Genomic DNA, 6,636 nt, shown 5'->3' with positions numbered 1-6,636 from the left:
TCACATTCTGGCTGAAGTCTCCATCTGGAGCGCAGATATCCTCTGCAACCATTTATTTGCCTGGGCTTCAAAGACCCACTCGAGAAGGTGTCTAAGGTGGGACACCTTCTGCTATTTGAGAGGGCGCCTGCGGCCTCCGTGGTCAGAGCTAACCTGGTGTCACGGGTTATATTGATTTTCCGTGTAAACCAAGCTACTCAGCCTCTTTTCTCCACTGAATTTTCCTACTGAGCTATCCTCATTCTATTACTCTTTATATCTTTGATAAATATGTAAATAGTCGCCGACTCCGTCTCCCGTTCGAATACCCTGGATCAGCCGGGGCTGGACCTTGGCACTTGAGTAAACCTCTCTCCAGTCTCTGGCAGCAAATATGTCTCAAGGCAACACTAGGCATCTTTCTGACTCTTTTGACCCGCCAAAAACTAGTGCTATTTTTTCTGTTATGTGTATTGGCTTAGGGAAGAAACACTTTTAGGATACAATGAAGAAGTAAAGATTATTATTCTGAGCCCTGATAGGATTTATACCTATTATACATGCAAATATTTAATGTGGTGGTATTTTGGGTACATAAGTACCGTCTGTAGTGTAAGACAACTTGGATGTGCAACCTCTATGATTCAGCAAACAGTGCTCTTGTGTACCTTGATATTTGTACGCCTTTTTTAAAACTGCAATTTCTAGATTTGATATGTTAAGAAATGGAAGAGAAACTGACTTGACCGACCTGACCAAAGAGTCTGTGATTGCCTAAGTGTCAGAGCTGTGCCTCATGTCCTCCTCAACATGTGGTTGATTTTGAGTCACCCCAGGTGACTTTGGGTCTTCCCTAGTGGCTCAGCAGGTAAAGCATCTGCCTGCAATGCAAGAGACCCAAGTTAAATCCCTGGGTTGGGAAGATCCCCTGGAGAAGGGAATGGCCACCCACTCCAGTATTCTTGCCTGGAGAATCTCTTGGACAGAGGAACCTGGCATGCTCCAGTCCATGGCATCACAAAGTCAGACTAGACTGAGCGAGGTTCCCTTCACTTCTAGGTGAGTATAGCTGGTTTGTCTGAGTGTTTGATGTAAATGGTTATTTTTACTTATATTGCAAATCTAACAAATACACACTTGCTGTGAAAAAACCTCACCCCTCCCAAATCAGAAATATATGAAGAAAAGGAGCGTTCTCCTGCCTCCATTCCCACTCCACTGCCCACACTTTACATGTTACAGATAAGAGGTGGTGGCAGTGGCTTTGGAGGGTAATCTGTACTATGGGAAAACTAAGGGACCCAGGAAATCCTGCCTCCTGCCCTGACAATCATCTGCCCTCTTGGAGCAATGAGAACAGGGTGAAGGCAAGGAAAAGGCAAATAACACTCTTATGTGCAGAAATTTTAGCTCAGGATGGGACATTCTGCTTAACCAGGGCAGAATATGTGGTTGATGATGGAGAGCTAGGGGGCTCTTCCCTGGCACAAAACCCAAAGTGGATTTTACCTCATTTTCTGAGGTGAGAGTGAACTGAGGCTACCAGAGGAGAGGAGCAAAAGAAAGCAAAAGGGGTGAGTGTCAACTGTGTTCAAGTCTTGGGAGTAGGAATGGGACATATGGAGGCTGAAGAAGCAGATGCCCTTTCCCTGGCAGTGGAGAGAAGGGAGCTGCCAAATAGGCTTCATGGTGTAATGGTGAGGACCCTGGATCCAGCGATCCGAGTTCAAATCTCGTGGAACCTTTCTAATTAGAAAAGTTGTCCCTGTGACTAAATGGTGACGTGGAGGGGCTGCGATGTCGATAATCAGCTGGGAATCTCGACAGCTTTAGGGTCGAGGGTTCCAGACCTGAATGAGAAGAACTGTGTTTTATTCAAGTTCTCTATTCTTCTGACTTTTAATTGGCCCTGTCCCAGTTTATTACGATTTTATTCAGAGTTTCTTGCTCTTAAGTCTCCGTTGGACACGCAAAGCCGCTGTTCGGTCAAGATTCGAACCGTCAGTTCTGGAAATCTCGTCCTTTGGTCCCAAGCTCAGACCGAAAGAGGTCGCAGATTTCGGCGTCTGAGGAGACCCGGGTCCCTGACCCAGGGCCGCCCGGCCAGCCTGCTCCGGGGCAGAAGGGGAGACGAGCCGCTGGGAGTCCGGAGCCGAGGGCTGGGTTCCCTTCGTTCTCCCTCGACTCTGCTCCACCGAGAAGACGTCTCACGACGTGAGCGGATGGAAACATTTGTGTCCTCTACTGCTCGGGAGAAAAGTACAGATGAGGCCCGTGATGGACCTGAATAGTTAGTTTTCCTTTCGCGGTGCTGAGTAGCATCTCTCTGATCTTTATAATCTGAAACTTTCAGAGGTTACAAGGATAGGTATGAGGCCGGCGAAAACATCCGAGGAAGGGCCAAGATCAGTAGAGAACAGAGGATGAGCCAGAAGCAGAAAGGGACTGGAAGAGAGAGGAGCGGGCAGGTACTGCGGCGGGGCCGTCGCTGGGTTGGGGCGACCACAGCGCCTCACTGCGAGCAGCTCCCACCCTTTACTGAGGTGTCCAGGGACCCGATTCACCCCAAACCGCAAAGCTGCTGGCCTGGCATTAGTTCTGACAAAGTTCCCTTTGCGGGTTCCGTGTGGAGTGGTGAGGTGGCTTATGTAGATCTGCAGGTGGCCGCTGCCTTGGAGATGACTGGCGAGCAGGGAACTACACAGACACTCCACTTTCAGCTTTGCAGGCGGGTCTGCAGCGTCGGGCTCCGGAAAATCCGAGCGTCAATATTTGTTTAGAGATAAGGAGATATATAGCCAAGCTGTCAGTGAAAGTGGTTATCCCTGGAAAAAAGGAACATGGGAAGGGATCAGGAAACTACTGTCTGGGGCGTGTGTAACATTGTATTACATACAGGATATTTTCAAAGTTCATTGCTTGTATTTTGGATTTAAATTTGTGTGTAGTCATAAGTATCAGTCTTTAAAAATTCTGGGTCTATTGTCATGTGCAGGGGAGTGTTTTCCACTGTCAAACCATGATTTTTTTAAAAAAGTTCAAAATTCCGGAAGGAAGGAGTTGGACCATTATTGCTCTTTTGTTGATCTGATCAGATGAGCTGATAAACTCACAGATCCTCCCAGCCCTGGAGATTACTGCAGGTCAAAGAGGACTGCTTTACTTTTCTCTTGCCACCTGAGAAGCTCGGGGGCAGCAGATTCAAATTGCAGGGAGCTGGAGAGGCGCAGGTGCACAATGCACTTGGATGCACCTGGCGACAGAGGTTCTCAGGCAGCCAGTGGCCTCCCGGCCGCTCTGGTTCTGAACCCCGGGTCAGCAACGTCCAGGCAAGAAGAGACCAGTAGGACAAGGGCAGCATCTCCTTTAAGTCCTGTACTTTCAGCATCCAACAGTGGTCTTGAAGACACACAGTGAAAGAGTGGGAATAGATTAGGGGAAAAGAAGAAATCCTCGGTGATTTCCTCATCTAAACCACTCCTGAGGATGAAGTGAATATAGGCAGGGACCAGGCCCTCCTGGCACCGGTGAAGGTGGGTGGAGTTGTCCTCAGCAGCTGGAGCCAAAGCAGACATCCTTGGCTAGGCGGCCAGTGAGTAAGCAGGCCTTCTTCTTCCCTAGCTGGGTAGCACTTGAACTTGCAGCACTGGAATGTGTCCCCCTAGGCTTTTGATGGGTTCCAAAGATGCAAGAGATCGGTTTCTTTCTTTTTTTTATAAATTTTTTCTCCAGCTTTATTGAGATATAATTGACATATGACACTGTGTGAGTTTAGGGTGTGCAGCACGTTGATTGGATACAGTTATATACGGCAAAATGATTCCCACCAGAGCATTAACTAGCAGCTCCATCCCATCACATAATTCTCATTTCTTTTTTGTGATGAGAATATTTATGATCCAGTCTCTTGCATCTTTCAAATACACATATAATGAAGTGCTTCTACAAAGTTTACACCCAGGTAACTGACATCTTAAGATGTGATAAGAAATCCCTGGCAGTCTAGTGGTTAGAACTTGGTGCTTTCACAGCTGTGGGCCAGGGTTTGTGCACCTAAGATCCCACAGTCTGTGTTCAGCCATGCTTGCTCAGTCATATCCAACTCTTTGGGACTCCATGGACTGTAGCCCACCAGGCTCCTCTCTTCATGGGATTTTCCAGGTAAGAACACTGCAGTGGCTTGCATTTCCTACTCCAACAACAGATAGGTTTCTTCTTAATGCACTTATTAAGGTCGGTAGTGGCTGGTGGCCAGGTGGCACAGCATGCTTTGTTTGCTGATATGGCAGGCAACCTTTTTCATTCACATTCCTCCCCTCTCCCTTCTGATCTCATTTGTTTGGCTACACCCACTGGAGTCCATTGGCAAGAAAGACCTGGAAATGCTGGTTGCCAGGATGAGCCTCAGGCACACAGATCAGGGGTGAAAGGTAGACAGGAAACCAGGAAGGGCAGAGAATATTAAGCCAAATGTAATGAGCCCAACATCTGGGGGTCCTCCTTTTAGTCCTAGTGCCACCACTTACTTTCCCTTTGACCTTGGGTCAACTCCAATTTGCTAGGCCAATTTTGCAAGTGTCATATAAAAGAAATAATAAGTACTTCATAAAGCTGTTGTGTAGATTAAGTGAGATAGTCAAAAATACACCTGGTAGAGCATGTGGCTAATCTTAAGGATGTTCTGGTAGGAAACAATCGAAGAGAAGCTGGTACTTCAGTCTTTTGTAACATTTGAATACAGGTTTAAACATTTCAATAAATTTTGTCTTTATGAATTTATTCATAATTCATGAATGAATTCACATTCACAAAATAAATTTGAGAACTTATAAAAAGTTTTAAATGGAATTTATAAATCATATGCCTGCAAAAGGAACTTGCTAATATCAGCTTTGTTCATAATGGTTTCCAAATTGAAAACCATTCAAATGTCCGTCATGAAGTGAATAGATATAATGGTGATATATTCACTCAAAGGAATACTACTCTTCGATAAAATGAAACAAATTCCTGATACATGGCAACAATATGGATTAAAACATCACCCTGAGTGATGAAAAGAGTATATACTCTGTGGATCCACTTATGCAAATTACTAGATGGGGCAACCTAATCCCTAGTGAAAAGAACTAGATCCTTGAGCACCTGGGACAGGGTGACAGGGTGTGGCAGGGTGATTGTCGGCAAAGGGGCTCAAGAGGATATTTTGGAGTGCTGGAGATGTTCTTGAACATGGTAGTGGTTCCATGGGCATGTTCAGTTGTCAAAAGTCATCAAACTTGAAATGGATAGATTGTATTATTTTTAAATTAATTCTTAGGAAATTTGATTTTTAAAAAGTAATGAGAAGAATCATTCCAAATTTTAATAACTTAATTCAATTGTAATCATTATTATTAGCATTAGAGTGTTCTTTTAGAAATGTGTATCTCTTAAGGTAAACAATTTGATTGAAAGTTCAACAGTTTCTTCATTTTTGTAACTTTTCATTAAATTTATGCACTATTAAATTGAAATACTTGAAAATAGGAATAGAACCTATAAGAGCTCAATCATATAAAAGCATATTTATATATATTCTTGTCTCTGTTGATATACCTAAATGACTCCAGCAGCATTTACCTACATTAACAGATGTTACTTTTGAATTTAAGATGTTTCAAAATTTTACATATTTGTATTCTGTGCATTTTTTGAAATTTTAAAAATAAACCTATATACTTTAAGGGCTTCCCAGGTGATACTAATGGTAAAGAACCCACCTGCCAATGCAAGAGACACAAGAGATGTGGGGTCTATCCCTGGTTCAGGAAGATTCCCTGGAGGAGGGTGTAGCTACCCACTCCATATTCTGGCCTGGAATCCTCTCACGGTCAGAGGAGCCTGGCAGGCTACAGTCACTGGGGTCCAAAAGAGTCAGACGGGACTGAAATGACTTAGCATGAACCCATGCACCTTTTGCTACAACTTAGAATAATTTAAAAACAGATTTGAAGGAAAACATGCAAAGATGATAACAGGAGTCCCTTCCAGGAGGTTGGACTATGGATGACTGCTTATTTCCTTCTTTAGATATATTTAATATTTGTAATTAAAAAAATGAATGACCTGGAAGTGAAAGAACAGAAGAGATCTATGGAAGAGGTATTAGAAAGGTAATTTAAAAAATGAATGACCTGGAAGTGAAAGAACAGAAGAGATCTATGGAAGAGGTATTAGAAAGGTGAGAGGAAAGGATAAAAGGGAGGAAAAATCTAGTTCTTGCGGAAGGTGTATTTAAGTTGGGGATTCAAGGGCAGCAGCTCTTGGAATAAGAAAGGTGTTTGGGAGGCAAGTGGTTCATGAGAATATTGCAGACAATTTTATTCATGTTACGTGACTCCTCCTTGGTGTTTTGTGAAAGAAATATACAGTCTTAAATTTCTTGCCAAACATTTTTACCATTTGTGTTCCTCTTTGATGGGCACCATATCCTGTGGAGCCAGGCAGGCTCCAGTTCAAATTGCTGCTTTCAGATCCCACTCACTGATTGAGTGACTAGACAAGTTACTTAACCTTCCATATCTGAGGTTTCTCATATGTGAAATGAGGATGATGATATGATAGAAGCCTGTTGAAAGATAAAGTGAGTACACCCATGTAAAACTTGTAGACCAT

Source organism: Bison bison, unplaced genomic scaffold (assembly GCF_000754665.1).
Source record: "Bison bison bison isolate TAMUID 2011002044 unplaced genomic scaffold, Bison_UMD1.0 scf7180017864104, whole genome shotgun sequence".
NCBI lineage: Eukaryota > Metazoa > Chordata > Mammalia > Artiodactyla > Bovidae > Bison > Bison bison.
Note: the sequence above shows the minus strand (reverse complement) of the source record.